The sequence below is a fragment of the Hyperolius riggenbachi genome, chromosome 9 (genome assembly GCF_040937935.1).
Source record: "Hyperolius riggenbachi isolate aHypRig1 chromosome 9, aHypRig1.pri, whole genome shotgun sequence".
Classification (NCBI taxonomy): domain Eukaryota; kingdom Metazoa; phylum Chordata; class Amphibia; order Anura; family Hyperoliidae; genus Hyperolius; species Hyperolius riggenbachi.
The window spans coordinates 134737407-134763838 of record NC_090654.1 but is presented as its reverse complement, the minus strand read 5'-3'; the positions used below and the strand labels follow the sequence as shown (position 1 = coordinate 134763838).

General features: G+C 43.9%; 1 protein-coding gene across 2 annotated transcripts in view; it reads left to right on the top strand.

Annotated features, from left to right (window-relative positions):
* Positions 1–759: 759 nt before the first annotated feature.
* Positions 760–26432, top strand: part of DCAF8 (DDB1 and CUL4 associated factor 8) — a 124019-nt gene continuing 98346 nt past the window's right edge. The window contains exons 1-3 of one of the 2 annotated variants that reach the window (XM_068253547.1): positions 760–1035; positions 16297–16386; positions 21007–21055. The gene's annotated coding sequence lies outside the window, so the exon portion shown is untranslated. The remainder of the gene's footprint in view (positions 1036–16296; positions 16387–21006; positions 21056–26432) is intronic. The other variant, XM_068253546.1, reaches the window with a different exon arrangement.

The window sequence follows — 26432 nt, the reverse complement described above, 5'->3', positions numbered from 1 at the left end:
AGAAACAACAGATCTGCTGCATGCGTGGTCAGGGTCTATGTATTAAAGCAGAGAATCAACAAGACACAGGGGCGTAGCAATAGGGGGTGCAGAGGTAGCGACCGCACCGGGGCCCTTGGGCCAGAGGGGCCCCGAAGGGTCAACCCTCTATCACAGTATTAGCTCTCTATTGGTCCTGTGCTGGTAAAAATCACTTCTATAGATGCTTTGAATAGTAGTAATCCTTAACACACTGTTCCCAATCCCCTTCTTGCACCTCTGACACTGTGGTTGTCCTTGGCAAGTTTTGGTGCGCTGTATCAATTGCTATGTATAAAGTTCTTGGGGGGCCCCATGTAAAACCTGCACCAGGGCCCACAGCTCCTTAGCTACGCCACTGGCAAGACAGCCATGCGATGTGCAAAAAAATAAATAAATATGTCAGCCTCCATATCCCTCTTGCTTCAGTTGCCCTTTAAAAGGGGGCGGGGGCTACGTATTTGGTTTACCTATGTAAAAGAGGAAGGTGAGTTAACATATGAACCGCCTATCTATCCTCTGTGGGTGTTGCTATTATAGTCGGCTATAGGTTGCGACAGTGCTACTTTCTGCATAGATATGTTATCACTGATACGTGTTGGCAGGTGGGTGGCAAGTCAGTCATTGAGAGACGGGGCGGGGTTAGAAGAAGTAAGCGAGGTAATGGGGTGGACATAGGAGCGATCAGTCAGCTGTGGGCGGAGTACGCAGCAGACGATGACGGGGCGGACTCATGCGCGGTGAGTTTGTTAGGGGCGGAGTTGGGGGAGGAGCCAGGTCGGACATGGCTGCAGCTGATCCGATGAGCTGAACCCCTTCCCCGTTTCGGGGCCTGTGTGTACCCAGCAGCAGCTAGCCCGCGGCCTGACACCCCGCCACCTGTAGAGCCGGGGACCCCAGACGCCTGCCTGCTACGCCTCAGTCTCACTGCCAGCACCAGCCCGGATTGCGGCCTACTGACGGCACTTGTTTACTACTGAAGACTCCGGCCTGAGGCCCGGTTGGCCGGCTACTCCGGTAATTGCACCCCCGATTTGTCTTTTTCACCCTCATTGCTCCCCGATCTGTTTTCTCGCTGCACAACCTTATTGTGTACTGTCACCCCACCTGGTATACTGCCTCCTCCCCTGCTGCTCACCTCTGACTGTACCCCTATATTTCCTGCTGGCACCTCTACATTGCCCCACGTCTCTCATACAGCTTCTCCTGCTGTGTCCCTCTCTTCCCTCATCGCACATCCGTCTAATCCCGTGCTTAGCGCTGTGACTCCTCCACCACCCCAACACTTATGTGTTCCTTACTTATGCTCGTTCATCCTCCCCCCAATGCTATTGCACATCCACACAGCTCCCAACTGTCCCTCTTTTGGAGGGACAGTTCCTCTTTGGGAGCTCTGTCCCTCTTTCCTCCTCATTTGTCCCTCTTTCAGGACTTTGTCCTTTCTATGCAAATATATATATTTCTCTACTAAAAAAAGTTTGACTCTAAACCTTATCCCCATTGTTTAAATTGCTATATTACTAATTTTATAATGTTAATATGAAGGAAAATGAACCAGGATAGAAAGGACCAGTGTGGTTTGAATTAAAAAACATGTTTTTCTTATGAAATCTTTATGGTATGTGTGACTAGTGGTGTGATCAGGGGTGTGCCTTAAGGCTACTTGCACACCAAGACGTTGCGTTCGGTGCTACGTTAAGGTCGCATAACGTGCACCTAACACAACATATGGTGCTGCAAGTGAGGACGGTAGAGTGAGCCGCGTTAGGCGGCTCGATTCCTATAATGTCTCCCAGAGTGGCGCTGATTGGCCAGCGGGACCACGTGATGCGGAGCGAGACACTCCGCATCACGTGGTCCCGCCGGCCAATCAACGGCCGCCAGTGCAGTGAATATTAAGTAGCCATGTGCGCGGCTACTGTAGCTGGCTCTCCCCGCCTCCTCTCCGCCCCCCACTGCGCATGTGCAAACAGTCTAACGCGGCTATAGCCGCTGTAACGTCGTAGCATGCTGCACTTTCCGGAGAACGTGCAGCGTTACATGTAACGCAACGTGGGCTGTGTGAACAGCCCACTTGTGTTACATTGCTGTGCGTTGGGGGAGCGTTACAGGCGCACTAACGTGCACCTGTAACGTCTTAGTGTGTAAGCAGCCTAAGTGTCCCTCTTTCTCATCTCAAAAAGTTGGGAGGTATGCATCCAGAAATTACCTCATATATTCTGCATTGTCACATTTTCTACAATGTGTTATTTTAATCTGACTTTGCTTGCCCTTATGTATCCCTTTGCTTACATTGTAATGCCAACCATGTGTATTTCTCTGTATCGGAGCAGTGCTTTTCAGCGCTGCTAGATTTGGGCGCAGCCAGCGCCGCCATAGACTATAATGGCAATCAATCTATAGCGGCGCTCAGTGAGTAACGTCGGCTCCGTCAGAAGACGGAGCCGAAGTTGCTTAAAAAACACAATAATTCGGCTTCTAGCAATCGCTGCAAGCCGAATTATTTCATTCCCCCACTATCCATGGCGGCCTGGAGGGGGAATAGTAATCAAAACGGCCTGGCCTTGTGCAGAAGCAGGATCAGCCATATACTGGCTGTATCCTGCGCCCAAGTCTACCGGCGCCGATTTCAAATGTACTCCTCTGTATTACTTACACTTCCATTACACCAGGGGTCTCAAACTCAATTTACCTGGGGGCCGCAGGAGGCAAAGTCAGGATGAGGCTGGACCGCATAAGGGATTTCACAATCGGCAGCTCCCAGTCCCCGTTCCCCCCCCCCCCCCCCCCCCCCCCCCGAGTACATTTGAAATCGGCGCCGGTAGACTTGGGCGCAGGATACAGCGGTATATGGCTGATCCTGCTTCTGCACAAGTTCGGGCCGATTTAATTACTATTCCCCCTCCAGGCCGCCATGGATAGTGGGGGAATGAAATAATTGATTGCTGGAGGCCGAATTATTATGTTCTTAAGCAACCTCGGCTCCATCTGCTGACGGCGCCGACGTTACTCACTAAGAGCTGCAATAGGAGTGATTCCTATTGTAGTCTATGGAGGCGCCAGCTGCGCCCAAATCTAGCTGCGCTGAAAAGCACTGCTCCAATACCCCCCCCCCCCCCCCCCCCCCCCGGTCCCTTGCCGTGATTTTTATTTCAAAATCAAATTCGCACTTAAGCGATCTATTTTGCTTATTTTACCTTATAGTTCGCTTCAGTGCTCCCATTACAAGTAATCCGCCGTGTCCCCAAATCGCCCAAGGGGCAATCCGCCGGCATTTCCTGGAAGGAGCAGAGCTTTCAGCTTCAGCTCTGCCCCTCCTGACGTCAATCGCGGCGCCGCCTCTGAACCACCCCTCTCACTCTTCCTTCACAGAGGGGGCGGGGAGAGGCGGCGATCCGTGCGGTGATCGTTTCGCGTCGGAGATGCGGCGGATAACATGGGAGCACTGAAGCGAACCATAAGGAAGCTGTTGCCGGTGCGGGCCACAAAATATTGTATCGAGGGCCGCAAATGGCCCACGGGCCGCAAGTTTGGGACCCCTGCATTACACCCTTTAAAACCCAAACCCAGAAAAAGTTTTCAGCTTTGGATTAGGTGTTAAGGGTTAGTACTATTTTCTCTTTTCTTCTTTCATTTCTGAGCTTTTATATGTTAAATCTACAAAGCACGATGTAGGTCTCAGGGACATGCAGTGAAGTGCTTTTGGAACCAGAGCTCTCCAAACTGTTCCACAAAGTTGATAACCTAAAAGTGTCCAAAAAGTAGTGGTATTTTGAAGCATTGAGAGTTCCTGTCACTCTACTCCAACCCTAAAGAACAACCCCTCACCATAATCCACTTTTTTTTTGTGTGTGTGTGTGTGTGGGGGGGGGGGGGGGGGGGGTCTGCGGCAGCATCCACCACCACGACACCCCGACTCTCTTATAATTGCCAGGTCAAGAACTATTTGGTCACTCCAGAGAACTCCTCTTTTTAGGGCCGGTTCACATGGGCTTCTGCCCAGCTTTCAGCGGTGTCTCATTCGGCGGAGTTTTTTTTTTGGCTTTGCGGCGGCATCCCATCGCAATCAGCGTTTTTCACCCAACAGGGGGACAAGAGGACTTAGCGGTAGTCGACAGTGGACGCCGTATGTAGCATCCAGGGCCACCGGACACATTGGGAACAGAATGCAGTGTTCACGCAAACGCCGGTTAAAGCCTGACGCAAAACGCTCCCATTCCTTTGAATTGGAGCATTTAACGTCGTGTTCCAGGTGCCAGAGTCTGAACCAGCATTTAGAGTAAGCTTTAGACTATATGGTCTTTCTCACAATCTAGTCCTTACTGTAGTCATCATATGGTTATTGTAGTCTAGAGCTAGTTTATAAGAAAGCCAAATAACACTTTCCAATCCACTGTTGGACCACTCTAGTCCCTACTACCATAGTCATATTTCGATCATGGGTTAGGGCTAATTTATGGGGAAGCCAAATAACCATTTACAATCCACTGTTAGATTCAGACAGTGGACTATTTTCCCCCAGCTCCTGATGTCATACATAGTCTGACAAGAAGCAGTATGGATGCTGATTGAGGCGCACTGTTGGATATAATCATAATAATGGCATTAGCCCCATCAGATCAATGTCGGTCTAAGTCCGATACTTTGCCCGCCACTTTGAACGTCGCTGGTCTCGTGCTGTACCACAGAATATAAATATTAAGTGGACGCATTTGGATTGCCTGTACCGAGACCGGATCTAGTCCAGCATGGTGTGAGGCCCCACCAGGACTCCAATGCAGCAGCACAAAGACAATGATTTCATGAAAGGATTGGAAGTAGCAAAAACATTTCTGTGCCGTGTTAGCCAAACAAATTATATAGGTAGGAAAAACGTTTTGTAAAAAGTACCCTTTTAATGGCTAATGGCGTGTACACACTTGAAAGATTAATGAAAGATCTCAGACCGATTTTTACCCCCTTCCATGTAGTATGAGAGCCATACTCTACACAGTCTATTCTATTGAGCTGGACTCCCCATCAGATAAAAATCTTTGCAAGATGCTGCACACAAAGATGCTGTACACATTAAAAAGATCAGTATCTGCAAAAGATCCATTCCTGCAAAATGCATTCATAATCTATATCTGCAGATCCTCATACACACCTTGTTTAACAGACTTCATCTGCATATCTGACAATCATCTGCAGATCTGAAAATCCATCCTGGGGGATATGATCTGCAGATGAATGTTTGTTAAACAAGGTGTGTATGAGGATCTGCAGATTATCATAGACTATGAATGCATTTTGCAGGAACTGATCTTTTGCACGAACAGATCTTTTGCAGATACTGATCTTTTGAATGTGTACAGCATCTTGCAAAGATTATCTAATGGGGAGTTCAGCTCTATAGAATAGACTGTGTAGAGTATGGCTCTCATACTACATGGAAGGTGGTAAAATTGGTCTAAGATCTTTCATTTATCTTTCAAGTGTGTACACACCATAACTGATAGAGTTAAATTATGCAAGCTTTCTGGGATCTAGTCCCCTTCTTCAGGCATATTCATGCATGATCTAAAAGTACTTGTTCTTTAACCAGCTGAGCGGTCTGGACGAGCTCAGCTCGTCCAACACCGCCAGCGGCTGCCGCTCAGGCCCTGCTGGGCCGATTTTAATGAAATAAAAAGCAGCACACGCAGCCGGCACTTTGCCAGCCGCGTGTGCTGCCTGATCGCCGCCGCGCAGCGGCGAAAGAGGGTCCCCCCAGCCGCCTGAGCCCAGCGTAGCCGGAACAAAAAGTTCCGGCCAGCGCTAAGGGCTGGATCGGAGGCGGCTGACGTCACGACGTCGGCTGACGTCGATGACGTCACTCCGCTCGTCGCTATGGCGACGATATAAGCAAAACAAGGAAGGCCGCTTATTGCGGCCTTCCTTGTTTATTCTGGGCGCCGGAGGCGATCGGAAGATCGCCTCCGGAGCGCCCTCTAGTGGGCTTTCATGCAGCCAACTTTCAGTTGGCTGCATGAAATAGTTTTTTTTTTATTTAAAAAAAACCCTCCCGCAGCCACCCTGGCGATTTAATCAGAACGCCAGGGTGGTTAAGCGGATCCGAGATGAAAAACTATAACAAGTAACTTGTCTATATATCTTATCTAAAGTTTAGATAGTTTATACAGCATATCTATCTACAAACAGCTTTAATAGAATATGATTATTTCTTCCTGTGATACAATGACAGCAGCCATGTTGTTTGTAAACATTACACAGAGGCAGGCTTATCTGCACCATCAGCACTCAGACTGTAAAAAAACAAACCTAATCCCCCCCCCCCCTCCTCATCCCCTCTGCAATTTCTGGCTAGTAATACCTCCCCCTCCTCCTGCCCAGACTGAGCTTCCATGAGCCCTTGCTACTGCCAAGGCTCTCTGAAAACTGTGGGTGGGGCTTTTTTAGTTTATAGGGAATGAGTATTAAAACAAAAGTATTTGGCTTGAGGAATGCCTTATAAACAATAGGAAAGGAACACAATTATGCAATGAGTAAAAGTTAATCTCGGATCCACTTTAAGGGTAACTTCAAAAATGAACAATCAACAAATTTCCGAGTACACATTTATGAAAATGTTCAAGACGTTAACAGAAGGTTTAAATTGTGGAACAGGATTCATGACACCTTATGTAACATGATTGATTTGGCTTCATGATCTTCAGAAACCTGCTGGATTTCATGTATGCTTGCATTAACTCACTGGCTCCAACCTGCTGATCACCTGACACCTAACGGATAAACAGTAACCAGCACAACAGTCATCTTCGTGTTTACTATTTACCTGCATCAGTGTTTTACTTCAGCTAACATCTGGAAATATGCCTGAAGAAGGGGACTAGACCCCAGAAAGCTTGCATAGTTTAACTCTATCAGTTAGCCATTAAAAGGTATTTTTTCTACCTGTATGAAAGGATTAGAAAGGGTTAACTTCAATGTGTGTTTTTAAGATGTGGGGGGCAAAAACAACAAAAACAAAACCAGTTTGTAAACCTAATGCCTTTTTAATAAGTAACTGATATTTAAGTCATGCAAGATTTCAGGGAATTAGTCTCCTTCAGGCATATTTCCAGATCTTTGCTGAAGAAGAATTTATGAATACAAATTTACGAAAATGTTAATTGTGGAATGGGTTTCAAGACACCCTTATTTGACATGATTGACTTGACTTCATGATCTTCAGCCTCCTGGATTTCTTATATTTTTGCATGAGCTCACTGGCTTCAGCCTACTGACCGGATGACCATTAACTGCTAAATGGTAACCAGTGCAACTGACATCTTCATGTTTTAGGGCCTGTTTCCACTACACGCAGATTGGATGCAGAAAAACTGACTCCAATGAATGCTTATGGGCCTGTTTCCACTAAACGCAATTTTTCTGATGCAGAATTTCCCATAGGCTTTCATTGGAGTCAGTTTTTCTGTATCCAATCTGCGTGTAGTAGAAACAGGCCCTTACTATTTGGCTGCATGCAGGCCCATATGCAATTAGTTTTTTCACCTGAGTTATCTACTAGGAGATCATTTTCTCTTTAAACTAAATTTTCAGCATTTTACAATTGAAAAAGTACCCAAAAATTGAAGGAAATGTACCATCAATTTTATTTGGAGTATTTTCTTGCTTACTGGTGGCGTAAAGGTCATTTTATGGCAAATTATGAAAAAACCACCTAGGAGAAAACTCGGGAGAAAAAGTGAATTGCATATGGGTTTCAGGGTATTAAAGAGGAACTCCAGTGAAAATAATGTAATAAAAAAAAAAAAAAGTGCTTCATTTTTACAATTATGTATAAATGATTTAGTCAGTGTTTGCCCATTGTAAAATATTTGAAATCCCTGATTTATATTCTGACATTTATCACATGGTGACATTTTTACTGCTGGCAAGTGATGTAGCTTCTGCTTGCTGATTTGGCAGTTGGAAACAGCTGTAAACAGCTATTTCCCACAATACAGCAAGGTTCACAGACAGGAAACTGCCAAGAGTACGTACTCAGAATTTCTTAGTGGGAGGGGTTTCACCACAATATCAGTCATACAGAGGTCCCTGATGGTCTGTTTGTGAAAAGGAATAGATTTCTCATGTAAAAGGGGGTATCAGCTACTGATTGGGATAAAGTTCAATTCTTGGTCGAAGATTCTCTTTATTTCAGCTAACATCTGGAAATATGCCTGAAGAAGGGGGCTAGTTCTCTGAAAGCTTACATAATTTAACTTTAGCAGTCAGCCATTAAAAGGTATTACTTTTACAAACTGTTTCTACTTGCAGTTGGCTAACACTGTACAGAATTTCTTTTTCTACTATTAGGATGTGGGAGGAAACCGGAGTGCCTGTAGGAAACCCACACAGACAGGTGCTCTGGCTGGTACATGGACTCGGTGCTGCCATGCGAGAGAGTGCTATCCGCTATGCCACCTGTACTTGGTGTTGGAAGGCCTGGGTGCAGCTGCTCTGGCATGAAATTCTTTCTACACTTTTTTTGAGATAAGGCTTGGAGGTTTGCTGGTGTTGGAAAAAGTTGGCAAATTATGAGCATTGTGCGCCTCAGCATATTCTATCCTCCTTTTTTTTTCTTTTTTTTTTTTTTTCTTTTTTTTTTATACTTGACTTACCACTTAGTGGCTGGGTTGCTGCTGTTTCCAATTGCTATCAGTTTGTTATATCACTAACGGGTGAAGTGAAATATTTAGTAGCATAGAGATTTCACAAATTACCGTATATACTCAAATATAAGTTGACCTTGTGTATAAGTCGACTCCAATAGTCAACCCTCTTAAGCTGGAATTTTTTATTGACTCAAAGTATAAGTCTACTCAGCAAAGTTAATGGCTGCATTTGGGGACAGGAAGAACTAACACCTGCACTTGGGGACCAGGAGAGTTTAATGACTGCATTGCACAAAGTATTGCAGGCATTAACCCCTCCTGTCCCTTAAGCGAAGCCAATAACTCCTCCAGGCACCGAAGTGCTGCAATTATGCAAGTATCACTTACCACTGGGTAAATTGCTGCAAATGAGAATGTCACTAATATTTCACACATTACTCAGTGTGCACAGTGCTGCCTTTGACTCGTGTATAAGTCGAGCCCTATACTTTTATGAAGTGAATCAGACCTACATTTCAAGACTTATACGCAGTATATACAGTAAGTAAATGGCATCCCATCATTGTACCACACTGGAATCCAGCAAGCTCCTGATAGCGACCCACTCTCACATGTTGCTTGATTTTATACATATATGGGCATGGAAGTGATTGAAACTCTTGAATGTAATGATGTGGGGTGGGCAGTGGGGGTTTTCAGTATCGCTTACTTACATGTGTCTTCTTCCCTAATTATCTCACCTTAATTTAAACACTTGCCCAGTCTTGCTATTATTTTTTTGTAGTCTGTGCCCCCACTTTACACTCTCCTCATTATAACCTCATATCCTATACTGTAAGCTGACCGCTGTCAACCTCTACAGCTCCTTTTTTTACAGCTTATTGCCTTATGAAACAGGATTGAACAAAAGTAAACCCATAACTTCAGTGCACCAACAGAAAAGATCTCCCTTCCCCTTTAACTTCATTTTATAGACTGCCTATCCAGGTTTATGTATGCCTTCTTCTGTTTGCTTTCACAACCCCTTTCACTTTTAATTTCTGTTCTCATCCCTGCTTCACTCCCTATGGCTGATATTTCTCCGTGTGTAGACTTGTTAAAGTGGATCCGAAGTGAACTTTTACACATTGCATAATTGTGTTCCTTTCCTATTGTTTATAGGGCATTCCTCAAGCCAAATACTTTTTTGTTTTTGTTTTAATACTCTCCCTATAAACTAAAAGAGCCACACCCACCGGTTTTCAGAGAGCCTTGGCAGTAGCAAGGGCTCGTGGGAGCTCAGTCTGGGCAGGAGGAGGGGGAGGTATTACTAGCCAGAGATTTCAGATGCAGAGGGGAGGAGGAAAGAGGATTAGGCTGATGGCTCAAGATACAGATAGGCCTGCCTCTGTGTAATGTTTACAAACAACATGGCTGCTGTCATTGTGTCACAGGAATAAATAATCATATTCTATCAAAACTGTTTGCAGCTATATTTGCTGTGTAAACCATCTAAACTTTAGATAAGATATATAGACAAGTTACTCGTTAGTTTTTCATCTCGGATCTGCTTTAACCTTCCTGTCTGTAGTCGGGGTAAGCCGCACAGGAAGTTTTCTCAGGCCCTGCTGGGCCGATCTGCGATCTTTTTTTTTTTTTTTTTTTTTTTTTTTTTTTTGCTGAGCACAGCTAGCACTTTGCTAGCTGCGTCAGCACACCGATCGCCGCCGCCCCGCGTCGATTCGCCGATATCCGTGCCACCGCGGAGCCCCCCCCCCCCCTCCTAGACCCCTGCGCTGCCTGGCCTATCAGCACCAGGCAGCACTAAGGGGTGGATCGGGTCTCCCTTAGACGTCATCCCGCCCCGTCGCCATGGCGACGGGGGAAGCCCTCCAGGAAATCCCGTTCTTTGAACGGGATTTCCTGATCGCCTATCGCCGGAGGCGATCGGAGGGGCTGGGGAGATGCTCGCTACATGATTTAAAAAATACAAATAAAACCGCCAGCGCTGCCCCCTGGCGGTTTTTAATAGACCGCCAGGAGGGTTAATGTAGATTTTGTAAATGTCATCTTTAGACATACTACTCCCTTTTTTTTTTCCCCCCCCCCCCCCCTTCTAAATGTTGTTACTTGTGTGTGTCATTGAATGTTATGGTTACATAAGTCTATGTATTTTCACTCGGTAATCCCCATCATATTTTACTTTTCTTCCTTATGTCCTTTTTAAAGTTACTTTCACTTTTTCCTCTGACTCTTCCTCTGTGACTCACATTGAAAATAATCAGGTGGTTTTTTTTCCAGATAGGTTATTAATTTGCATAGCCGAACAGTAAAGTCTTCACAGTAACAGCTTTAACGTAGTGATAAGAATATGGAGGTTGCTATTCCCTATTTTAAAAACTTTTTGGGTGACTTGTTGGTTTTAACCCTTTAGCAGCCAATTTATTTAGAGGCTTGTAAATTCTCCAGGCCAGTTTACTGTTTTTTTTTTTTTTGGGCTGTAAGACGCACCTAGGTTTGGAGGGCAAAAACCAAGGCAAAAAAATATACTATACCTGGTGTGTCTATGGCCAGGGGGCATCTTATAGATTTTCTCCCCCCCCCAATTATTGTCCCCCTTCTGTGGCTGCCTCCTGTCCCCCTTCCGTGGCTGCCTCCTGTCCCTCTGTGTCTGTCAGCCTCCTATCCCCCTGTGGCTGCCTCCTCTCCCTTTGTGTTTGTACCTTTTTCCCCTCTGTGGCTGCCCCCTGTCGCTGCCTGCTGTACCCCCGTGGCCCACTCTGTGTCTGGCTCCAGGTGTCCCCCCTCTGTCTGGCTCCTGTCCCCCTCCATGTCCCTGCACTCAGCCTGTAGGAAGGAATTGGCGGCAGCCACTATCACTCACCTCATCCAAAGAGTGCTTGCGGCGATCAGCTGCTGTTCCCTCCTTGTTGCTGGTATTCTCCAGGTCCCCAATGTCCTCAACGCTCCCGCTCTGCAATTACAAATTAGCAGCGGTAGCCACAGGCATCACTCGCTTCATCCAGTGAGCCTACGGCGATCGGCTGCTTCTACCTCTCACTCCTGCTCCCTAGCGGCAGCACTTCCTGGTCAGCCGCGATGGAGAAGGAGAGAGACAGAAGCAGCCTATTACTGTAGGCTCAGTGGATGAGGTGAGTGATGCCTGCGGCTATCACTGCTAATTTCTAATTGCAGAGCGGAAGCGTTGAGGACATTGGGGACCGGAATAAGACCAGTGACAAGGAGGGAACAGCAGCGGATTGCATGCACTCTTTGGATGAGGTGAGTGATAGCAGGTGCCGCTGATTCCTTTTTCAGGGGGAGAGCAGGACACAGGGAATCCCCAACGTTGCGGCAGGTTGGCGGTTCGTATCAGCGGGTGATCGTAGGTCAGGTAACACCTGTATTCGGACTACAAGAAGCAGGGCCCATATGCAATTTTCTTTTTCTCCTAACTTTTCTCCTAAGTGATGTTTTCACACCTTGTTAATAAAATGCCTTTTAAACCCACAGCAAGCAAGAAAATACTCAAAATCAATTTGATAGTGCTTTTTCCACTACTTTTTGTACTTTTTCAAATTGTGAAATGCTGAAAAATTAGTTTAAAGAATAGATTAAATATTAGTACCTAGGAGAAAACTTAGGAGAAAAAGTGAATTGCATATGGGTGAGGGACTTTTCTCCCCACTTTTGGGAGAGAAAAAGTGCGTCTTCCGAAAAAATATGGTATTTTAGCACATTTTTTTTTTTATTTGTTACATCTACTTCTAATCAGTACTGCTTTAATGTGTCTTTATGGCCACTTGTATCCCTAGTGACAATAACAGAGGACTTATGCTTTCAGTTAATTCATTTTCTGTTAGGGCTCATTTCCACTATCGCGAATCGACGCATGCGGATTCGCACATGTAATGCAAGTGGATGGGCCGGTTTCCACTGTAGCGTTGTTGAGGTGCGTTTTTTTTTTTTCAGCGGTGAAAAACCGCACAAAAGAGCCACATAATTCGCCTGCGAGTGGAATGCATGCGAATCGCCACGAATGTATTTAATAGGAAATTTGCATGCTGTTTTGGTATGCGAATTTTCCTGCGAATTCGCATGAAATCAATGGAAAAGCACACTGGCATTGCCATGGTTAAATTTGCATACATCGTCATCCATGCGAATTTTCATGCGAATTTTGCCGCAGCGATTTCGCAACGCAATATTGGAAACGAGCCCTTAGTAGAGAGGGACCAAAGTATTCCAAGAATAGAATTTACAGCACAGTGAGTTCTGCCGACTGAGGTAAAAAGCAATGCACCTATCTCAAATGAGATAACACTATTGAATTTGCGAATACGTTAAAACTGTGTTTAATCATTGGGGGCAAGGATTCAGGGCAGGTGTTTAGACAGATTGTATACTTATTTCAGATCAATGGCTGATGAAAGCCAAAATTACAACCTGACAGGCAGGGAAGCAGTGCATTTAAAAAAGAGGTGAGTTTTGGCACTCTCCATATTTTTTTTTTCAAAATTCATTTAAAGAACAAGTGACACCCATGCTAACCTAGAAATAAAAAACACATATATAAGTAGATAAATACTACTTCTACTTAACAGATGTATTGTGCTATTCCTGTGAATCTTATAAAGGAAAAGCAGAAAATTCTACTCTAGGCAGTGGCCATTTTGCCAAGCTAATGCTGACATCATATCCTCCCTGACTATTGTTTTGCCCCTCCCTTCTCTTGCTCATTGTGTATTCATTAGCTGCCTTCCTCCCAGAGTCTTCAGACACTACCACTGAGGTGTATACTAGGAACTGCACTGGCTTTTTTTAATTTTTTATTTTTTATTTTGCTTTACTCCTCCAATCGCTGAGTCACCTCAGCCTTGCTTGTAAACACAAGTGAGCAGAGGGGTGTTTCAGATAACAAGCTAGGCAGGGAAATGCATGTAAGAGGAGGAATATGTTATAGATGAAAAGAACTCCCAGCATTCAACTGTTTGGCACTGACTACTAAAGGGCCATTGCTCCAAACCATAACCGCAGAAAATTTTTTGCAAGTTTTTGAATGCAGGATTAGCATCTTTATCACTTAATACACTCAGACCAGTTGCTGTTTTGCTTTTTATGGTGACAATACCGCTTTAAAGTGGACCTGAACTCTTGCACAGGACACAAGGAAAACAACAAAAATGCACCCTGGATATTTAAAGAGTTTAGCCTGTGTAATTCCCCCCCCCCCTCATTTGTGTCTAATCACTAGTTGTAATTTGACCTCTCCCTGTGTTACATGACTGCCTATGGCAGATAAGCCCATTTGAAAGCAGGGCTGTGGAGTCGGAGTCGTGGAGTCGGGCAATTTTGGGTGCCTGGAGTCGGGAAAAAATGCACCGACTCCGACTCCTAATGAATTTGTAACTGTAATTAAAATAGAAAATATGATAATGTTCTATTTCTCAGATAATAGTCATTAAAAATTATGTGTATATATACAGTATATATACAGTAATAGCTGTGCTTTGTCCACAAAAATGAAATAAACCAATCAAAATTAGTTACTTGTGCTGCTTCAATAAAGCAGTCCCTGTATTTTTAAGGTCAGATATACATATCTGATTGTGACTGTATATATGATGTGTACACAGGAATCTCTTAAATATACTAAATAACATCTATGCTGTAAGAATAAAGCCTGATGTGTAGCTGTGTCACTAATAGAGATGGTCAACGAGATGGAAATAATTCCGCATTGATGCTGATTTATGCAAATGTATGCACTCCCTTTGCTGATGAAATCAAATAATTTGATATGTTATTAAAATTTGGTTTGGTGACTACAAATTAAAGGGTAACTGAGACGGATGAAAAGTAAAGTTTTATACATACCTGGGGCTTCCTCCAGCCCCCTTCAGGCTAATCAATCCCTCGCTGTCCTCCACCACCCGGATCTTCTGCTATGAGTCCTGGTAATTCAGCCAGTCAGCGCAGTCCGGCCGCATGCCGCTCCCACAGCCAGGAACATTCTGCACCTGCGCAATAGTGCTGCACAGGTGTAGTATGCTCCTGGCGGCGGAGTGTGTGCATGCGCACTACGCCTGACTGGCTCCAGTACCTAGACTCATAGCAGAAGATCCAGGTGGTGGAGGAGGACAACAAGGGACTGATTATCCTGAAGGCGGCTGGAGGAAGCCCCAGGTATGTATAAAACTTTAATTTCATCTGTCTCAGGTTTACTTTGTTACACAGTAGTACTATACTCTACATATGCACTCCCCACAGAGCTGCAGGGAATCCACTGAGAATGCTGTGCACATTGAACACAGAGGTGTTGTCTGTTTACAATCTCCTCATTCCCCTGCAGAGTACCTGCACATCATTCTTACATGTACCCACACTTACATTGCCTAGGGTCTGATAGATGTTCTTTGTTCCGGCCTGTACCTTTTACAAGTACTCTTACCAAGGACTAGTTTTAGTCTAAAGGGAATAAATATAGTAGTCTACATATGCTTCTCACTTCAGTTGTCTTGTAAAATTCCTAAGCGTTGGCAGTTAAGAGACGAATTTCATGTTACATACTTTTAATCAACAAAATTGCAATATGCAAATTAGAGGAGTCGGAGTCGTGGAGTCGGAGTCGGTGGACTCCTAAACTGAGGAGTCGGAGTCGGTGGATTTTTGGACCGACTCCACAGCCCTGTTTGAAAGTACAGGCTGTAAACAATATGTCTTCCATGAATCAGAAAGTAGAAACTGTGCAGATTTTAGGATTTGTATCAGCTGTAACAAAAGTTTTTTTTTTTTTTTTTTTGTTTTTTTTGTTTAAAGGTTTTTATGCTGTTTATCTTTTAGAGCAGAGAGGAGTTCTGAGTTCAGGTCCACTTTGATTTATCTTTAGATATTAAGCTATGGGTACTTGATGTACAGTACACTGGTCACAGACTGAATTCCTTCTCGGTGATGAGCAGCCACAGCCTGAATATTGTATATGGCCTCTGTGCAGCACAGATGAGATTAGATGCGGATGCACACACGTGTACTTCCAGTGACATCACCTGCCAGCGGTAAAAATGTCACCATGTGATGTCAGAATGTAAATAAGGGAGAGGAAAGCTTTTACAATGGGCAAACACTGACTAAATCATTTATACATAATTATTGTAAAAATGAAGCAATTTTTTTAATTAAATTATTTTCACCGGAGTTTTTCTTTAAGTGGAGCTTATCTTTAAAATTAAGTCATACATTATGGTGGTTGTTTACCCTGTCCCGCTAAAGCTACGTACGCATGCTAGATTAATCTTCTCCTCGGCCGAATATCCAGCTTGTGTACAGCGGCCCCGATGCACCTCAACATGTCGAGGAGCAATCTGTATTTTTAAAATCCGAGCTATCTTATTTTTCGGCATAAAAGACGCTCGAGACTATAAGATAGATCTAGTTTCAGAGGGGGGAAATACATTAGACCTGTTGTGTCCATAGTCCAGGAGCGTCTTGTAGATGTTTTCCCCTAATTATTCTGTCGTTCTGTGTCCTCCTGTGTTCCCTTTTGTCCTGTGTCTTCCTCCGGTCTCTCCCATGTTTCCTGCTCTATCCGTATATAAATATAAGTAGCAGGTGGCAGCACTCGCCTAATCCACACCTCTCCTCTTTCTCACTTCTTCTCTAGTGTCATGATTGTGTCATCAGCAGAAGCAGGCACTAGGGGAGCCATGAGAGAGAGGAGAGGTCTCTGAGCACTGCTGGGACCGTGGATTAGGTAAGCCACGCTGCCGCTACTTATATTTATACATGAGAATCGCAGGAGACTTGGAAGGACCAGTGGAGGACACGGGGACAATACAGGGAGCCCCCGACATCGCAGGGTGTTCTCCCGCCGCCAGCTAGTTTCGCTACTGTTGACTTGTAAGTCGACGGCAACTGCACCTGTGCGTCTGGGCCAGGCGTAGCTTTTTTCGCATTCCTGCCCACTATAGCGTCCTGCGATTACCTAAACTAGCTGGCGGCGGGAGAACGGAGGAATGTGGAGGATCGGCGCATTACAGGAAGGCTGCAAGAGGCTGGCAGAACCCCCAGGTAAGTGAAACTTTTTTTTTTTAAGATTTTCAGTTCCGCTTTAAATGTTAACACATGTAACTGTTGTCAGTTCCCATACCAGTCCTACATGATTTTTAAACTCCCTTTGCTCATTAAATCAATTAATCTGACATGGTGTAGAATTTGGGGTTGGTCACTACAAATTACTATATTTTGGGAAGAAAAAGTGACTGTCTTATATTTCGAATACAGGGAGTCCTCCAAATATGAACACTTGCAGTTGTGAACCGCCGATCGGCTGCGGTGTCGTGGTCTCCCTGTACTGGCCCTATGTACTCCTCCTCTGCCTCATGCGGAGTCATTAGTATCAGAAGCTATGTGCGTCTCTTACCCGATCTAAGGTCGCCCATGTCGATCAGCTCTTCCCCCTAGTATCAGTCACTTTTTAATGATGGAATCAGCAGAAGCTGGCACTAGGGGAAAAGTGAAGAAGAGAAGCTGGTGATTGCTGACGGTGCCCTCGGATCAGGTGAGAGATACAGGACAAAAGCAAATACCATCCTAATATAGCTTTAAAATTCCTAGGCTTTGGCAGTGATGAAATGCCTTTTATGTTGCGTACGATCAATCAACAAGATTGTTCTATGCAAGTTGGAGGAGTTGGTGGAATCATAAACTGAGGAGTTGGATGATTTTTGTACCAACTCCACAGCCCTGCGTTTATCCCTGTCACTAACCCATTGCCAAGATAACCCATTCGGCTGGGAGATGTTCCATTACTACTTGCACAACTTTTCAAAACCATATTTCTCAGTATTGGCATGCTGCTATTTTGTCTTTATGTGATTTTCAATTGTATATAGTGTTTGCATCTTTTGCAAATATACAGTGGCTTGCAAAAGTATTCGGCCACCTTGAAGTTTTCCACATTTTGTCACATTACTGCAACAAACATGAATCAATTTTATCGGAATTCCACATGAAAGACCAATACAAAGTGGTGTACACGTGAGAAGTGGAATGAAAATCATACATGATTCCAAACATTTTTTACAAATAACTGCAAAGTGGGGTGTCCATAATTATTCAGCCCCCTGAGTTAATACTTTGTAGAACCACCTTTTTCTGCAATTACAGCTGCCAGTCTTTTAGGGTATGTCTCTACCAGCTTTGCACATCTAGAGACTGAAATCCCTTGCCTTTTCTTCTTTGCAAAACTGCTCCAACTCAGTCAGATTAGATGGACAGCATTTTTGAACAGCAGTTTTCAGAACTTTCCACAGATTCTTGATTGGATTTAGATCTGGACTTTGGCTGGGCCATTCTAACACATGGATATGTTTTGTTTTAAACCATTCCATTGCTGCCCTGGCTTTGTTTAGGGTCGTTGTCCTGCTGGAAGGTGAACCTCCGCCCCAGTCTCAAAGTCTTTTGCAGTCTCCAAGAGGTTTTCTTCCAAGATTGCCCTGTATTTGGCTCCATCCATCTTCCCATCAACTCTGACCAGCTTCCCTGTCCCTGCTGAAGAGATGCACCCCCCGAGCATGATGCTGCCACCACCATATTTGACAGTGGGGATGGTGTGTTCAGAGTGATGTGCAGTGTTAGATTTTGCCACACATAGCATTTTGGCCAAAAAGTTCCATTTTGGTCTCATCTGACCAGAGCACCTTCTTCCACATGTTTGCTGTGTCCCCCGCATGGCTTGTGGCAAACTGCAAATGGAACTTCTTATCCTTTTCTGTTAACAATGGCTTTCTTCTTGCCACTCTTCCATAAAGGCCAACTTTGTGCAGTGCACGACTAAAAGTTGTCCTATGGACAGATTCCCCCACCTGAGCTGTAGATCTCTGCAACTCGTCCAGAGTCGCCATGGGCCTCTTGACTGCATTTCTCATCAGCGCTCTCCTTGTTCAACCTGTGAGTTTAGGTGGACGGTCTTGTCTTGGTAGGTTTACAGTTGTGCCATACTCCTTCCATTTCTGAATGATCGCTTGAACAGTGCTCCGTGGGATGTTCAAGGCTTTGGAAATCTTTTTAAAGCCTAAGCCTGCTTTAAATTTCTCAATAACTTTATCCCTGACCTGTCTTGTGTGTTCTTTGGACTTCATGGTGTTGTTGCTCTTAGACAACCTCTGAGGCCGTCACAGAGCAGCTGTATTTGTACTGACATTAGATTACACACAGGTGCACTCTATTTAGTCATTACCACTCATCAGTCAATGTCTATGGGCAACTGACTGCACTCAGAGCAAAGGGGGCTGAATAATTACGCACACCCCACTTTGCAGTTATTTATTTGTAAAAAAAAAAAATGCTTGGAATCATGTATGATTTTCGTTCCACTTCTCACGTGTACACCACTTTCTATTGGTCTTTCATGTGGAATTCCAATAAAATTGATTCATGTTTGTGGCAGTAATGTGACAAAATGTGGAAAACTTCATGGGGGCCGAATACTTTAGCAAGCCACTGTATATACTGCTGGATCTTCTCATCCGAATGCTGGCTAATGCAGGGCATACACCGGAATCGAGCCGCTGGCGCGTCCCCGCGGGCGTGTGGATCGATTCCCGCTCGTCCCCGCGGGCAGTTCCTTATCAGAGTTGATCCGCCGCGGTGATCGGACAGGTTGAATCATATCAATCGAGCCATCAGCGGCTCGATTGATAACTATCGCGCCGTGTATGCCCAGCATTACACCTTCCCTCTCTGCTGCTCCATCGTGCACCACATTCCCTCTGACCTCGTCGTTAAAGAGGAACTGTAGTGAAAATAACATAGTAAAATTGCTTATTTTTTTACTATATTCATTTATAGATTTAGTCAGTGTTTGCAAATTGTAAAAACATTCCTCCCCTTGACTTACATTGTGAAATTTATCACTTGTGGTGACATCTTTAGTTCTGCCAGGTGATCTACACAGATTGTTCATTTATTAAAGGATACCAGAACTGAAAAAAATGATTGCTGCAGTGTGTGTGGGGTTAAGGATTAGCATGTGACGCTTGGTGTAGTGGAGCGCACACGCAGCCCAGAGGAGACAGAGGGATCAGCGTGCTTCTGAGCTGCTCGCTATGCGCCGGCCAGAAGTGAAGAGGTGAGGACATACTGCGCACACAGGGCGCAGTATGTCCGGGTGAGGGGTCAAGCAAGTCGCCGGGACACTGGCATGTATATTACTAACTGTGGCAGACGGATGGGGGGCAGGAGGATCGAATGGTATGCACTTTTAACCCCCCCACACACTGCAGCAATCATTTTTTTTTTTTTCAGTTCTGGTATCCTTTAAGCGGTCCATGCACAGCGGGAGATATTGCTTGTTTGGCAGTTGGAAAAGCTGTTATTTCCCACAATGCAGTGACGTTCACAGACCGTAAACTGTCAGGATCATGGTCATGACATCACACGGAGACACCAAAATGTGTCCTTCCATCCCTCCCACCCCAGTCGTCACACACTGATTGCCATTAGACTAAGAGGCGCCCCAGAACCCCCAACACCTTAATCTCTAGTTATTTGGCTTGCAGTCACTGCCATGTATTCCCTCTTCTTATTTCTCTCTGCTTCAAACACAATAAGGTAATGATAGGTGAGTGAGTTTACTGTCACCTCCTACACTTCGCCCTGAGGCTGGAGCCTCTCTCGCCGCTAACTTAGCCCGGCACTGGTGGGAGGGGTTTCACCACAATATCAGCCATACAGAGCCCCCCCGATGATCTATTTGAGAAAAGATAAAGGTTTCTAGTGGGAAATGGGGTATCAGCTACTGATTGGAGTGAAGTTCAGTCCTTGGTTAAAGTTCCTCTTTAAAGCATATTGAGCAACTGGATGTTCCTAAGTTCAGAAAATGTATAAAATGAAACTTCCCCCCCCATCCCACCCCCCCCCCCCCCCCCCGAGGGAAGTCTCAAATCATGCATCAGCTATGTATGTATTTGTTTGTTTTTACTGAATGTGCGTGACTGTACAGTGTTTGGAAATTCTCACGTATCTATGGTTTCTACTATTTGTTTTGTACTATATGTATGGCGCTACAGAAGCTATTGGCACCTTATGTATTAAAAATTAATAAACAAACCTATTAAGTGCGATAGATAGGTGGTGGTCACCTAAACCATCACGAAAGATCACTTTATCAGAAATATTCAATGTGCGTTCTGTATCCAGGGGCATCCCAGGTGCTGTGCACTGTAAGAATAGGATAAGAACCTTGTTTTACTCATCCTGATTCTTCTTTTCTCTCTCTTCTTCCCCCCCCCCCCCCCCACCCCTCTTTCTCTATCTAAGCTGTCTGAAAATATGCCTTGTTGTCTGTAATAACTTTGTCTTTCCTTTACAGGTCTTGCATTTCCTTACTTCATTTGCTTCATACAAGTCATCTAGCGCTGGTGAGTATCTTTAAAGCACGCTCATGACTTATTTATTTACATTTGCTTTTCCCCTCCTTGCGTAAAGCAAATAGAGCCTATTTGAGATTCGAAAATAGACTTGTCCAAATACTGTTTTCTGTTTCCCCAAATTGCCATTGCTTAATCCAAATTCCTTTCTGAATCGGTTCCTAATTGTTTTGCCACATTGGGTGGCAATTTATAAGTGTATGGCCAGCTTTAGGCTTTCCATGACCACTTCATTGATCAAAAGACTGAAGGAAGGAGGAGGAAAAAAAAATAAAAACACCTTATGATATTATGAAGTGTGTGTGTGTATGTGTGTGTGTTGCAGTAAAAATCTTATCTGAAACTGTCTGTTGCTTTGCAGTACAGGGAGTGCAGAATTATTAGGCAAGTTGTATTTTTGAGGAATAATTTTATTATTGAACAACCATGTTCTCAATGAACCCAAAAAACTCATTAATATCAAAGCTGAATATTTTTGAAAGTAGTTTTTAGTTTGTTTTTAGTTTTAGCTATTTTAGGGGGATATCTGTGTGTGCAGGTGACTATTACTGTGCATAATTAAGAGGCAACTTAACAAAAAACAAATATATACCCATTTCAATTATTTATTTTTACCAGTGAAACCAATATAACATTTCAACATTCACAAATATACTTTTCTGACATTCAAAAACAAAACAAAAACAAATCCGTGACCAATATAGCCACCTTTCTTTGCAAGGACACTCAAAAGCCTGCCATCCATGGATTCGGTCAGTGTTTTGATCTGTTCACCATCAACATTTGCGTGCAGCAGCAACCACAGCCTCCCAGACACTGTTCAGAGAGGTGTACTGTTTTCCAGCCCAAACCAGTACTCCACCTCCACCTTGCTGGCGTCTGAGTCGGACTGGAGCTCTCTGCCCTTTACCAATCCAACCACGGGCCCATCCATCTGGCCCACCAAGACTCACTCATTTCATCAGTCCATAAATTCTTAGAAAAATCAGTCTTGAGATATTTCCTGGCCCAGTCTAGACGTTTCAGCTTGTGTGTCTTGTTCAGTGGTGGTCGTCTTTCAGCCTTTCTTACCTTGGCCATGTCTCTGAGTATTGCACACCTAGTGCTTTTGGACACTCCAGTGATGTTGCAGCTCTGAAATATGGCCAAACTGGTGGCAAGTGGCATCTTGGCAGCTGCACGCTTGACTTTTCTCAGTTCATGGGCAGTTATTTTGCGCCTTGGTTTTTCCACACGCTTCTTGCGACCCTGTTGACTATTTTGAATGAAACGCTTGATTGTTCGATGATCACGCTTCAGAAGATTTGCAATTTTAAGAGTGCTGCATCCCTTTGCAAGATATCTCACTATTTTTGACTTTTCTGAGCCTGTCAAGTCCTTCTTTTGACCTATTTTGCCAAAGGAAAGGAAGCTGTGCACACCTGATATAGGGTGTTGTCATTAGACCTATAATATCCAAACCTGCACCTCTACAATTTGGAGTGCCACAAGGATCAATTTTATCCCCTCTGCTGTTTGCACTCTACATGTTGCCACTCGGTACACTTATCCAACGACATGGCCTGACGTACCACTGCTACGCTGATGTCACACAGCTATACCTGTCCTTCAAACCTGGTGGAACAGACCCTACTCCAAAAATGAACTCTTTCTGAGCTACAGGCATGGATGAATAACTGGTTGAAACTGAATGCTGACAAAACTGAGGTCCTGTTTGTCCAAAGCCAGTGCTCACCATCAAAACAGCTCTATCCTAAAGCAACACCAATCAGGATTGGGAATTCAGACATAAACAGCTCCAACCTTGTGCGCAGCCTTAGCGTACTGGGGAATTGAGTTTCAGAAACCAAATTTCATCTGTAGTTAAATCTTCCTACTTTCATCTGAAGAACATTGCAAAGATATAACATCTGATTCCCCCAGAGGATCTTCCAACCCTAGTCCACGCCTCCATAACATCACGGCTGGACTACTGCAATGCCCTTTATGCTGGCCTCCCCAAAAAGGACCTGCGTCGCCTGCAATTAGTGCAGAATGCTGCTGCCAGATTGCTAACAAACCAGCCTCGCCACTGTCTCATTACACCGATCCTTCGCTCACTGCACTGGCTACCAGTAGAATGGAGAATACTCTTCAAGATTGGACTGCTGACATTCAAATCCCTGCACAATCTGGGCCCTGGATACATGAAGGACTTTCTGAAGCTGCACCACACCTCTCACAACCTCAGATCAGCAAGTTCTATAAACTTGGTCACTCCCAGAGTGCACCTCAAATCTGGAGATAGAGCCTTCTGTCATGCTGCCCCTACTCTTTGGAACTCCCTGCCACACCCAGTAAAGACAGCACCATCCCTAGAGCTATTCAAATCCAGACTGAAAAGCCACCTGTTTAGCCTGGCATTTCCAGACTTCTAAAATTCTCCCTCTGTACCACGATGGTTGGAGCCATGCTTATACGCTTTGAGTCCTACGGGAGAAAAGCGCTTTACAAATGTTATTATTATTGTAACAGTAGGGGATTATTATAAAGGATTAGATCCAATTTAACTCTGGGCCAGGGCCATCTATCTGCTGCCAGCAGCAGATTAACCTAGATTTTCCATCCTGTCAGATCAAATCGATCAAAATCGGCCGCAAATCAATCTATTAGATTTGATAGAATCGATTACCGATGGATCAAATCCATAGAATCGACCGATGACTGAAATTGACCAGTGTATGGGCCCCTTAAGGATGAGAACTCCTGCCTGGCACAGAATTTGTGCAAAGAAGAAAAAAGAAAAAAAAAAAAAAGTTGAGTTAATCTTTTTCTCCAGCCGGGAGCCATCAATAGAATGCTTTTAGCACAAGAAACATTTTAATGGAATTTACTCAGCCCATTAAATTAAGTGGCAATTTTTGCTATTGTTTAGTCCTTGTTTGCAGACACTGGATCGCAGGCAACGTTTGATTAATCTGGTTGTTGTGTCTGAGTGGTAACCTGCAAATACTTAAATTGCCCACCAGGTGTAGATAATTTTTAGTAATCCCAGTCCAGGTTTTCTGGATCACTGAGACTAGGGTCAAACTTGCCAAAAAATGCACATAATGCTTCCCAATGCACAATCGTAGTGCACTGGGGAATGTGTGTTTTTTTCACACTGGGGAAAAAAAGCTGACACTGCTGATTTTTATTGCTCGATGTGTGCGATTCCCTTTGCCGACAGTCAGCTGTTCTCAGCTGGCTGAAGGCCAAGAATTCAGATTCGGTCATGGGAAATTGCTGCCGTGACCCTACCCTTAAGCATGGTACACACTTTCAATTACGATTGGCCAATCAGTGACCATTTTTACCACCTCCATGTAGTATGAGGGTTTACCTACACCATCTGCTCATAATCAATATCTGTTGACCCTCATACTACATGGAGGTGGTAAAATTGGTCAGTGATTGGCTAATCATTTATTGAAAGTGTGTACCAGGCTTTAGGCTTCTCACTTTTCTCCAGTGATTACTAACCTGAATACATTGGGGCTATTTGGTCTCTTACCTGTAACAGTTATGCAGATTTCCTATATTCAAGTACTAGGTCTTTGTTTTTCATCTTTTCATTTTTCAGGCTGTAAATATATCAACTGGTATATACTGGTTCAGGGCAAAAAATGGCTGTATGAGGGAGTTCTCATACTTGTTTTCGCATACTATTCATTATTTGAACCAGGACATTTTTATGTTGTATATGCAGGTTAACTGGTTCAGCCCACCGACTGTCTACCTAACAGACTAGAGCAATTTTCACATTTCAGTGCTCTTCCAATTCATTTGCCAATAACTTTTTCACTACTTATCACACCTAAATGATCTCTATCTTACTTTTTCAGCAACCAACTAGGCTTTTTGTGGGGGATATTTTTAATGGAAAAATTAGGAAAAAATGAAAAATTACACTCAATTTTCAGCTACTATAGTTAAAAAATAATCTTACCATAGTTAAAACATATTTTACTTGCCTAATTTTCCTGGTTATCACAACATTTAAATATTTTCCTAATACAATCTAAATCGCCCACACTTAATATTTTTAGACGCAATCTGAAAACTCACCTCTTCAGGCAAGCATACTCTCCTACCTAGGACCCTGCCCACTAATCACCATTTCGAACCACCCCACACACAGCTTCCCTTTACCTACTGTCCTATACCTTAAATGTTTAGACTGTGAAGCCTGGAACCCACTACAAATCGCAATCGCTAGCGGTTTATTCAGAGTTTTGTAAGCGATTTCATGAGCGTTTTCCAGCGCTTTTGGGAGAGATTTTAAAGTGTAAGCTTTTTGCCAGCGATTGTGTAGTGATAAGCGATTTTATTTCTGTTTGGTCCTTTTCAATGTATCAGAATTTTATTACAGCTTGCAATCGCACTCAAATCACTGTGTAGCGATTCATGAGTGATTTGCCAGCGCTTTAATACATTACATTGAAGTGCAAACGCTCCCAAAATGCTGCATGTCCTGCGATTGTGATTTTGCTAATTGCAATCGATACTTTGGAATTTGTTAAATCTATTTATATTGGCAGAGCGTTTAGGGAAAGCGCTAGCGATTTAAAGCGCTCCCTAAATGCTCAAAAAATCGCTCTAGTGGGTTCCAGGGCTCTCTTCCCCTTTTGTGTCACTATGCTGTGTAATGGGTGTACATACCCCCACCTTTTGTAAAAACATGTAGTTAATTTGTTCACTGTATTAGCTGTTATACCCTCATGTCTTGTATCAAGTGTTGTATTGTATGCTCTGTATTGTTATACCTTGTATGCTATTGTACAGCTCCACGGAAGATATATAAATAAAAAATAATAAAGTATGGGAGTTTCTAAGGTAACAATGTATGTATTTTTGTTTTAGATTCTTTTACTTTTTCATTTTACAGGCTAAGGGGGATAGTAGGTTCACCTTGTAATGCTTGGGTACGGGTTCAATTTGTGCAAAGAAATTCTATGTATGGAGTGAAACTGTATGTATGGTAGACCTTAAAACCGTCAATATGGCACAGTCCTGGTCGTGACGGGCATTTTGGGCAGTGTTACCTACTCTCTCCTGATTTTGTTTGGCGCATACTTTGCAAAAATTTTAGGGTACTGTTTTCTAGGATGTGGGGGGGGGGGGGGAAGCGGGCAGTAAAATGTTAGGAGTCTGATTACATCTTCCGACTCAAGTTGGTCTCGGCTCTCAAAATGTATGTCCCAATTTGTACATGAGCGATGATATGACTTGCTGTTGGGACTGGAGGAATGTGCTGTCATTGCCATTGATGCTGTCACTGTCATTGGTTGTTTTTTTTTTTGCTTTTTTTTGTTTTTTAAAGATCACAAATGTTTTTGCATCGCATTTT